This window comes from Pecten maximus, chromosome 1 (assembly GCF_902652985.1).
Source record: "Pecten maximus chromosome 1, xPecMax1.1, whole genome shotgun sequence".
NCBI lineage: Eukaryota > Metazoa > Mollusca > Bivalvia > Pectinida > Pectinidae > Pecten > Pecten maximus.
In genome coordinates this window covers 17,179,544-17,192,031 of record NC_047015.1, presented here as the reverse complement: position 1 = coordinate 17,192,031, position 12,488 = coordinate 17,179,544, and the positions used below count along the sequence as shown (strand labels likewise).

The window sequence follows — 12,488 nt, the reverse complement described above, 5'->3', positions numbered from 1 at the left end:
GTTATATATATGTTTGGAATCTTCAATAAAGGTTAAAGATATTTTCCAACAGGAATGCATAACTTTGATAAACTATTCATCTAAAGAAGATTTAAATAAATATCTTATCACTTCCTCTTACTGTCAGCCATATCTGAATAAGCCATTAGACACTAAAATGCAGAGAAATATAACAAAGATTTGGTTATTTGCCATGACAGAAAGAGGAAGTTACAGAAATTTAGACAGAAACCAGAGGATATACATGTATACTCTTTGTAATGATAATGATATTAAGGACGAAACCCACCTTTTAATCAAAAGTAATGCAGATCCAAGAGCAAAATGTTTAAAATCTTTTAATATATAAAAAATAAAAATAAGCGAGGCAGAAGTTAAAAAAATGTTATTTTGGAACAAGTTTTGCCTAGGAAGTACTCAGTTTGTGTGGAAGTCATTGTTTATTATAAGATTATGTCAGTTCATGTCCGGAGAACTCTCTGATATACAAATAGGATTTATTCTAGATGTATTTCACATTATGCAGATGTTTAACATAGAGTCCTTCCGCCAAAATCATGCTTTATTAAAAGATTTGTGACAGATTTTTACTATTTTAATGGAGACAAAGACTGTATAGATAGAGGAATTAGTTAGATATGCCACAATACATTGTACAAAACAAAGATCGCAGAAATGCATGTGGAATTTAATAGAAGTGATGAACTGTTTATTAGTCTTTGAACGTGACATTGTTCTTATCATGTGGAAAGTCTAGTGCTGACATTGTTTTTGTTTTCATTTTTTTTTTTTTTTTTGCTAGTGTCCAAAACTGTTTCAAACTCGTGATATAATGATGGATGCACGGTGCGGTGAGTTTCCCGCCTATATTTTGTTCACAAACTTAGATGACAAAAATCAGTGTCATTCTTTCCTGAAACCTCGATCTAATGTGCAACTGGAGGAGTATGAATAGGTAAACTTCACGGTAAATATATCAGTGAATCTGCAGGAAAAAGTTGGAGAGTTGGGCACATTAATTTTATTTGATGCTTGATGAACCATGAACTTATATTGATTTTAATTCAAATGTTACATTTATAATATTTGGTTGAAATAATCTCCTGTAAAAGAGGAAAAAAAGAATGTCTGTCTGTCTGTGTGTCTGTCTGTCTGTTTGTCTGCCCGATCACTTTTAGGATTTATTGTTTAACTGCGTAGTTTGAATGCTAATGTACACAATACCCGGATATAGCTATCCCATATTTAGTCTTTAAATTGTTTATTTTATAGCTTATATGTATATTGAGACACGACAAAGTCTTGGTATTCATACATACTTAACCGTATACTATCGAGTGTTTATCCTTCATCTCTGTTTAATTACGGCCTCTAGTACCCAAGCTCATTCGGGAGATATTTAAGGATAGACTAGGGGTTCTTGTTAATATCGGCCTCTAGTTCTCTAGGTAATTCAAGGGATAGGTCATTAGACGTAGATTTTTGTAGCTAGACAAGCGATTCTGTTTAATTACGGCCTCTAGTACCCCAGTTCATTCGGGTGATATCTAAGAATGGACTAGTGGTTCTGGTTAATACCGGCCTCTAGTTCTCTAGGTCATTCAAGGGATATATATAAACCAGCTAGCGGTTCCGTTTAATCCGATCTCTTGTACCCTAGGTCGTAGGAGATATTTGTAGCTAGACCAGCGGTTCTGTTGATTTTCGGGTTTTAACCTCGGCCTATACACACTAGTTCATTCGAGGGATGTAGATAAACCTTTCGGTTCTGTTTAATCTGGACCCTAGTGCCCTTGTTTATTATAGGGATATATGTAGGAAGACCAGCGGTTGTCAAGTATGGCTCAGTAAGCTGGAATATAAAATGATTGATATATTGTTTTAGGGATACAGTTTATTATCAATAAATTATCTTCAATTGTTTATTGTAGCAACGGCGAGGCTGAGATATCGATTTCACCGTTACGCTTCGAGTCCTAATGATTGTTTTGACATTGGTCTTAATGTTTTGAGGACTGAAGTCATCTGTTTTAAAAGTATGGATGTCACACAATGGAAGGTCATGTTATAAATATTGCATCTTTGTTATTAATATCTTTGTTATTATATTGTATCTTTGTTATTTATATTGTATCTTTGTTGTTTATATTGTATCTTTGTTATTTATATTGTATCTTTGTTATTTATATTGTATCTTTGTTATTTATATTGTATCTTTGTTATTTATATTGTATCTTTGTTGTTTATATTGTATCTTTGTTGTTTATATTGTTTCTTTGTTATTTTATTATATTGTATCTTTGTTATTTATATTGTATATTTGTTATTTATATTGTGTCTTTGTTATTTATATTGTATCTTTGTTGTTTATTTTGTATCTTTATTTAAATTTTATCTATTATTCATATTGTTTCTTTGTTATTTATTGTATTATTCGTTATTTATACTGTATTTTTATTTATATTATATAATATTCATATTAAATCTTTGTTATTCATATTGGGTATATTTGATATTCCTATGGTATAATCTAGTCCAAAAATAAAATCTGCAACGCGTCAGATTAGATCATCCAAAATACAATATGGATGACGAAGATAGTCTACAATATGAATAACAAATAAACAATATGATTAATAATGATACTGGAAAATAGCAAAGATACAGCATAAAAAATAAAGATACAACATAAATTTTCAAGATAAAGCAAACTAAATAAAGAAACAGAATAAATAATAAAGGTGCAGCATAGATGAAAAGGATACAGCATAGATGGTACAGGTACAGCATAGATGATAAAGATACAGCATAGATAATAAAGGTATAACATAGATAAAAAAAGATACAGCATAGATAATAAAGATACCGCATATATAATAAAGATACAGCATATATAATAAAGATACAGCATATATGATAAAGATACAGCATAGATAATAAAGGTATAGCATAGATAAAAAAGATACAGCATAGATAATAAAGATAAGCATAGATAATAAAGGTACAGCATAGATAATAAAGATGCAGCATAGATAATAAAGATACAGCATAGACGATAAAGATACAGCATAGATAATAAAGATACAGCATAGATAATAAAGATACAGCATAGACGATAAAGATACAGCATAGATGATAAAGATACAGCATATATGATACAGGTACAGCATACATTTCAAAACGTAGAATACGAACGATAAAATATACACAAGTCAAAACGCAGGATAATATACATCGAGCTCTATTGGAGTTATCTCGCTTTTAGTAGCCACGTCTATGCGGAAAACGTCGATTTTCTCTCACTGGTAAATATTTGGGTTTTGCTATTTAGCTAGGTACATATATGTAATAATATGAATACATTATTTCAGCAGTGACTACTCGGATAAATAATGTCTCAGGAGTATCAATCTAATCCACAAAGTGAAACCCAACCTTCCCTAATTTACTTATTATCTTTTTAACATAATTCGGGATAGAGGCATCTTCGCTAGCCAAGGCTTTCTGATTACCTTACACTTCGTGGAGTGCAACGTAATCAGAAGCCATGGTTGGCGAAGATGGGTTAGAGGAGGTAGTGTGGGGCAGAAAAGGAAGCCATATCCTCTGCCTTCCATGATATATACAGCATATCATCAGGCCCAAAATAGAAATAGACCTGTTTAACACTGAAAGACGTCACCTCTACGCCTTCTCTTACACCCTATATAGATACAAGATAAGGTGTGCTACAGCATACCCCTGTTTATAATCCTGAGTCATTACAGGAGAGTTTAATAAATAGAGGATGTCTAACAGTGTCTTCAGTAATACCCAAGATATTTCATGAGTGGGGGTAATGTTTTGACATTTTTCACGAGTTCGCAGTACGAGCGAAAAATATCCAAACATTAGCCGCACGAGCGACTTAATAGATCAAAACCAACACGACTTGTTTAGAGATCAAGTCCAAGTTAAAAGATCACAAACAAGACTGAAAGATCACAAACAAGTTGAAAGATCACAAACAAGTTGAAAGATCACAAACAAGTTAATAGATCACGACCATGTTAATAGCCCGCTCAAGACTTGTTTATAGATCAAAACGAAGTTTATAGATCACGATCAAGTCAATAGATCGCGACTTGTTTATAACCGACCAGCTCCAATCTGATGTGGCATCTGCTTCTTTACCGACACTTTTGGTCGGAACATACTTTGGACAGTTAGCAACCGACTTACTTTTATCGTCACCTTCTTAACATATGGTCTCTATGCTTTTGTTGGTATCATGAGTTTTGTATTTCCACTAACGAGTGATTAATATAATAATGGTCCGTGATAATGTTTACTGAGTATTCTTTGAAACGATAGAACTACGGACGAAGCAGGGCTATACTGGAACAATCCAGTAGCTGCACGAGACTGTCACAGTATATACGACAGAATATTCCAGCTGCGACGCTGTCAACAAAGTTGGCAGGACTGTTAAGATTATCTCATGTACGAGGGATGATTGATATGTTGGGAGTCTCCTATTGAAGGAGGTACTCAAGGGTGTTCTTTTTAAGTCCTACTATTCCCTGATTATATAGGGCCGTTTACCCAAGAACTGGTCTCATTTGGTTAGCTTATATCGTGAGGTAGCACTCTAAAGTAAACAAGGCAGGCGGCTTTTGCAATATAGACAAAATCGGTGAAAGAGCAGTGATCCAATATTTGCATAAAAAAGGTTTAACACCTAAGGATATCCATAATGATATTGTAGCAACACTAGGGAAAGATTATGAGTGGCGGAATTTGAGCGCGGTCGACAGAGTCTTGAGGATGACCCCCTGTCCTGGAAGGCCTGTCAATTTTGCAACCCAAGAAATGGTCGATAAAGTTCATCAATATGTTATGACTGACAGACGAGTCACATAAAGATATGTAGTCAGTAGAGTTGGCATTTCACAGGAAAGAGTACATCCCATTCTGACCGAGGATCTTGCAATGAGAAAGCTTTCGGCCCGATGGGTATCAAGACTTCTGACAGTTGATCAGAAGCACACCAGGCGCACATTATCGTGTGCTAAGCTTAATCATTTTGAGGAAGATCTTGCCAATTTTCTTCAGAGATTTGTCACTATGGATGAAACATGGGTCCATCATTTTTACCCCAGAGGCCAAACAACAATCGAAACAATGGGATTATCCTTACTCTCCTCCGCCAAAGAAGGTAACGACTGTTCCATTAGCTGGGAAGGTTATGGCCTCGGTTTTCTGGGATGTATATGGTATTCTGCTGATAGATTATCTCCAAAAGGGGCAAACAATCAATAGCACATACTACGCCTACGTCTGAGGCGGTTACGGGGAAATATTTAACTTAAGTGCCACGGAAAGCTCAATAAAGATGTGTTATTTCATCAGGACAATGGTCCTGTTCACAAGTCTGTCATTGCCATTGGTGCCATTCACGATTGTGGTTTTAAATTGATTGATCATCCGCCTTATTAACCTGATCTCGCTCCAGCAGACTTTCATTTATTTCCAAAACTAAAAACAGTTATTTCAGCCACCCACTTTCAGTCCGATGATGACGTCATACATGCAGTGGATGGCTTTCTGATCAGCCAAGAAATGGAGTTCTATAAAAGTGGCATTGCGGCCCTTAAATACCGCAAAAAAGTGTATAGATTCTGAAGGGGATTATGTTGAAAAATAATACAATATGTCCGGCAAAATTAAAGTCCTTCAATATAAGACTCACAACATATCAATCAGTAGTACGGATGTCTAGAGTATTAAGTGATCGCAATCAAAAACATCATAGGTCCCATCACCATCACCGTATTCGGAGTTTCTCTCACTCGATAAAGGACAGGAGGATAGACAGGAAGGATGCTGGTAAACATGTTGTAATCAAATTCAATGTAGTGTTTGAGCAGGCCGCAAGGAACAGCTACATGTAACAAGTATATGTTGTAATAGACGCCAAAGAGACCGACTGTTGCTGAAATGTTACTCTCAATTTAAAGCCGCATACTCCAAAATAACCTAAAATTCTAGCTACACATATGTATTTATGGCAATCCAAGATGTTCATTCACGCTCTCTTAACATTAAAATGATCATTAGACTGGACGCTTGACTTGGGTAATCCTTGCGACATCGGCGTATAAAAATAATTCGCCGCGTTTATTTTCATCGCGAGATTTGTTACGAAGCCGAGAACGAGGCTACAACAACGTGCACTATACATAACATGGCCGTTGTTTACATATCGAGTACACTTGAACTTGCCTAATAATGCTTTCATTTGAACATATCAGCAAAATATAACGAATCAATTCTTTCCCAAGGAAATCCTGGTGTTTTGCCGATTCCAGTCTCTTTTACGTTTCTTTTTGGCAGAATTTGTCTGCGTTTTGGTAGGCCTACGCTTTCGACGATAGCCCGCCCGTTACATTGTGGGACTAATTCTCATAGAAACTCTGTCCGTCGGACCCAGTTATTATTTTTGGGAATTTCCCGTATACTTTCAGAAATTCACATTTTCCTCGAGTTTTTGATTCGCGATAATTTGTTAGGTTTATGTTAAGTCTGAAAACAGTACAGAGGTCAAAATGTAGACATTTATATATATTTCTTTGGAAGTATGGGGCTTTATATCTGGTGATATTTCACATACACACTATAACACTGCACTCAATAACACTTAAATGACTGATGACTTCTAAGTGCATTGTATCAGAGAAAGAGAGGACGAATCATCTGATCTGTCATAAATGATGATCAAATCCAGACAAGTTTATTTCTAAAGCTCTATTTACATGAAACATAAATGTTGGATCCAGCACAACTCAGACTCTGAGTCAAATCCAAACGAGCGTAGATAAATATAACTCCCAATTCTGCATGTTTAATACATGATAATCCTTTCTTAATTGTCGTTATACTTCTATAATCTATCAAATATACATATATAGAGTGAATAAAAAAGTAGGAAAGAGAGGGACTACGGCATTAAAAAGTAGGAAAGAGAGGGACTACGGCATCAAATAAGTCTGGCTACACCGATTGCTTCACCTGCATATTTTCGCGTGTGAAATTTCATTAAAACATGTACACACTCTACGATAAGCGCACATTGCTACCAGTGGCTACATCTATCGAATTTCAACCTAAACTTTTGTTCTTAACAGTGAGTCAAAATGGGAAGAGATACAGCGTTGTGTCCTGATTTCCCTGGGGTAACGATTCTGTAATGGAGAGAAATAACCGTCTACTTCACAGCTTTTTATTGAACACAATCCAATCTCAGTATTTTTTCAAGTAACCGCTATGCTTTCGGTTTCAAGTTAGATTTGGGTTTGTTTTTCATTTGTTAATCTCACCCCCCCCCCCCCCCCCCCCCCCCTCTCCTTTTGTTATTTAATTCACATGCTTTTGACAACATACAAAATGTATGTACAATAAAACAAAACTCATTCTTAATTGATATGTGACTGAGCTGAGGGAGGCGAGGTAAGCTCCCATAATCAGTATTACCTGTCGGACCGATGTCACTTTTTGTATTCAGTTGAAATGTGGAGTGACCAGCATGAGTAACACGTGCGTGGTTAGTACATGTAATCTGTTTGTTGTTAAGTGAGGGTATATGTGGTTTGGGGTGTAGAAAGTGCTGGTTAATCTATTGTACATAGATATACTGGAATAGATATATATTTGTTGCACAGAAACGCAGGTACCAAACAAACAAAAACAGGACTACTGACGACGAGCCAGGAGTACTTTTAATCTCTGTAGTAACTCAAAGAAAACGTCTAGGAGATATCGATTTGATTGTTTTCGATCTTTCTGAAGAAATAAGCCGAGAAAAAGATTTACATTTATGGTAGTTCATACATAACTGCATTGTGTAAAATGACGATGATAGGCTATTTAACAATTCCACGTTAAACTTCCTGGGTTTATTACTTCTTAATTAATCTTATTCAATCTTAATAACGAAAACAACTCCATAAACAGTGAGAAAACAATAGACTAGAACAGATTATATACAGTACGATCCAGGTATTCATATCATCTAATAGACAATTTGACACTATGTGCTGGTATCGGGCGACCATCACTGCGCCATTCGTGGATGTGCTGGTATCGGGCGACCATCACTGCGCCATTCGTGGATGTGCTGGTATCGGTCGACCATCACTGCGCCATTCGTGGATGTGCTGGTATCGGGCGACCATCACTGCGCCATTCGTGGATGTGCTGGTATCGGGCGACCATCACTGCGCCATTCGTGGATGTGCTGGTATCGGTCGAACATCACTGCGCCATTCGTGGATGTGCTGGTATCGGGCGACCATCACTGCGCCATTCGTGGATGTGCTGGTATCGGGCGACCATCACCGCGCCATTCGTGGATGTGCTGGTATCGGGCGATCATCACCGCGCCATTCGTGGATGTGCTGGTATCTGTCGACCACCACTGCGCCATTCGTGGATGTGCTGATATCGGGCGACCATCACCGCGCCATTCGTGGATGTGCTGGTATCGGTCGACCACCACTGGGCCATTTGTGGATGTGCTGATATCGGGCGACCATCACCGCGCCATTCGTGGATGTGTTGCAGTGGTACATGTATAATCTATATAAGCTGTCAATGTTTTTGGCTGGGCGATTAGGTGCTGTAGATCGTGAGCTCGAGGTCAGGGCACGAGTCACAAAATGGTTTTACTCAGCCATTTGTGTTACTATGTTATGTAGTGATGTTGTCACTGATAAAGGACCATGTTCCTAATACTCAACAGAAGTCTGTAACGATCTGACACAGTGTTTAGATTGAAAAATGTCACCATAGCCTAATTTTAATGTGAACAGAAATCCTGACTTCCTGTGAGTTTAAGCAATGCCATTTTTACAGATCCATTTTATTATTAATGAAAACGAATCGACTGTTTCGACCAACGGTAGTGTTAGGGAGGAGAACCTCTGACGAGATGGATCGGACTAAGTGGGCCCTGGTTAGTCGTACTGCTGGTGGCTCCCAATACTGACGTATAGCTGCCGACTCATTTCTGAACAATTAGCTCTAACTGATGATAGCGCTACGATACATTCATTTGTCAAATGAATAATTGAAATCATGTAATTGAAAATGTGATGGATCTTGTCCCCATTTCCGAAATACTCGAGGTTTCCAAAAAATGGTAATTTCTTTATAACAAAGACGCATGTTTCCCTTGTACTTCAGATTGTTAGAAGGCGTAACGTTCAAATTAATGAATTTGGAAAATATCCCATTCAATAGGTCTTGAACTTTGAAAATAAATCATAATTTTTGCTCAGTTTGTAGTTAATAGTATTTCGCCTTCCGTCTTTATTACGGTTATACAGAGTGTTTTGTACCTGTTGATTGTAGTATACATGTTTATGGCACGTGCACGTTAGTACTTGCGCTAATCAACCATACAGGTATTTAACACTTATCGCCAGGTAACTGTACAATCTGTACTATCTGCTATACGGATAAAACTGGATACAACTTCATTTCAAAATAGATATAAATGAAAAGGTAAATATATATAAATATAACTTACGGAAAATCAAAGTGGCGAGTACTTCTTATGGCGAGTAAATATCCACGCTCAGCTACAGACGTATACGTTCAACAGTGTTGTTGCTAACATATCGACATTCATATACAACAAAAAAAGTATATCATTGTATGTTAAATGGCCGTCCGGATTAGTAGACCGACTCGCTTTGACTTTTACGTAATATAAAACTAAGCGTTGTTAGTGACATATCAAACGGATTAGCTGAACAGTAAATCCTTGCGTAATCCAATGTCTATAAACTCCAGTACACTGTAGGAGTTATTTACAGTGTTTCTCAACACACAGGAATAAACAAATAACATAAAATATCAAGAGGTCTTCTCGTGTGCAAGGCGGAACAGCTGTAGGTGCAGATTTAATGACATAATTGACACAAACTGTACTTATCACTGCATTAATACTTCAAGAATTGTCATTCATTTCTTTGATTTATAAGAGAGCTGTAGTAAGATCTGTTTTGGTCCCCAATGTTGCTGTTACCCTAGAGCCAACGTTAATACGAATGAATAGTGGCAATCATTGAAAATAATTCATCCGATATCAGAGAATACTCAATTGAGTGTATCAGAGAGGTTCTGCACATTGCTACAATGTATTTTATATAATCCACATTGTTGATAGTTCTTCTTGGTCGATGGAATATTTCCTTGTGTACTGGCACGAGCACTAGTAATCCTTCCACGATTTACAGGATCGGAAAGAACCGGGATGAAATCGGACCGGTTAAGTGATCAGTATTTATTTATTTTTATTGTAACTTATGGGCATATTTTAAACATTATGAGCTAGTTCTAAATATACAAAGCAGTCATCACTCTGGGGCGGGATTTAGGAATTTTTTACCCGTGATTTTGCTGAAAATCACTTTGAAATCCTCAGAATCTGAATGTGCATGATGTCTATTACGTAGATTCCATTCACTTCCACCAAAACCCTGATAATATCACATGTATGTTATTTCTGACCTAAAATTATTCATTCAAAATGCCGATTGAGAACTATTTTTCACATAGGCCTTTTAACAGGATCGCACAGAAGCGCGCGCTTGTGCATTCTTTGTTTTCATACGGCGCAGATTGATGTTAATCTGGCCAAATTCATGAACAAACGAAACGGATTAATTCTTTAAGTAGTTTCATTGAGTCATACTGCAATTGAATGTGCCTTTCTGTAGCATGGCATTAACTGAATTCTACAGATGCTTTTCTGCAAAATGACATAAATCGTGTTCTACGTATGTCTTTCTGTATTATGACATTGTGTTCTGGGTATGTCTTTCTGTGTCATGACATTGTGTTCTGGGTATGTCTTTCTGTATCATGAAATTGTGTTCTGGGTATGTCTTTCTGTATCATGACATTGTGTTCTGGGTATGTCTTTCTGTATCATGACATTTTGTTCTGGGTATGTCTTTCTGTATCATGACATTGTGTTCTGGGTATGTCTTTCTGTGTCATGACATTGTGTTCTGGGTATGTCTTTCTGTATCATGACATTGTGTTCTGGGTATGTCTTTCTGTGTCATGACATTGTGTTCTGGGTATGTCTTTCTGTGTCATGACATTGTCTTCTGGGAATGTCTTTCTGCATCATGACATTGTGTTCTGGGTATGTCTTTCTGTGTCATGTGGGTATGTCTTTCTGTATCATGACATTGTGTTCTGGGTATGTCTTTCTGTGTCATGACATTGTGTTCTGGGTATGTCTTTCTGCATCATGACATTGTTTCTGGGTATGTCTTTCTGTATCATGACATTGTGTTCTGGGTATGTCTTTCTGCATCATGACATTGTGTTCTGGGTTTGTCTTTCTGTATCATGACATTGTGTTCTGGGTATGTCTTTCTGTGTCATGACATTGTGTTCTGGGTATGCCTTTCTGTATCATGACATTGTGTTCTGGGTATGTCTTTCTGTATCATGACATTGTGTTCTGGGTATGTCTTTCTGTATCATGGCATTGTGTTCTGGGTATGTCTTTCTGTATCATGACATTGTGTTCTGGGTATGTCTTTCTGTATCATGACATTGTGTTCTGGGTATGCCTTTCTGTATCATGACATTGTGTTCTGGGTATGTCTTTCTGTATCATGACATTGTGTTCTGGGTATGTCTTTCTGTATCATGACATAAGTTTTGTTCTATGTATGCATTTTCCCAGTAAGACATTAATTGTGTTCTACGTTTTCTGCAGTATGACATTATTGTTTTTATCTATGTTTTTCTGAAGTATGATATTAGTTGTTTTTTTTTATCTTTGTCTTTCTGAAGCATGGCATTGATTATTTGTAAATAAAGTATATTTGTTGGACGTAGTTATGCAGATCAGACAATTAATTAAGGCGAGATCTTATTGCTTACAGATAAAAAAAATAACGCGAAAAGTCGACACTGCTGTATTCGTTAGCGTGACCAGTCAAGACTAGAGTATGATCAGTCACATGGAGTCAAAAAAACATGTATTACTAAAGATTAGCTTATCTATTGACATCTATAAATACAAAAACACCATCCGTATGTATACAAACGTTTATTACTGAGCTACATTTAACATATTATTTAAAACCTCATTTATAGCAAATGACAAGTCCATGTATTGCTTTTTTCTCTCCAATGTACCATTCTACATTAAGGAGACAGTCATTGTTCACCACGAACAAATATGAATCTTCTATTTAGATGTGTATACCTGTATAGACTGGTGATCACAAAACAGTCACAGGTGTAAATTGTTATCAACTAATTATCATATATACATATACATTTCAGGGGGAAAGACGAACAAACCTGTACAGCGTTCAGCATACGTCCAGTACCACAAACATATACGGTGTATAGTAGATGCACATAAAAAAGCATTTCGGGCAATTGAAGCAGATGTATGTCCATTTCGATGAAGT

The 12,488-nt window shown here is 36.7% G+C and overlaps 1 protein-coding gene across 1 annotated transcript in view; it reads right to left on the bottom strand.

Annotated features, from left to right (window-relative positions):
* The window catches only part of LOC117326473 (transmembrane channel-like protein 7), a 57,458-nt gene extending 47,794 nt beyond the window's left edge, over positions 1-9,664 (bottom strand). Inside the window, exon 1 of the mRNA XM_033883266.1 lies at positions 9,569-9,664. The gene's annotated coding sequence lies outside the window, so the exon portion shown is untranslated. The remainder of the gene's footprint in view (positions 1-9,568) is intronic.
* Between the last annotated feature and the right edge of the window lie 2,824 nt (positions 9,665-12,488).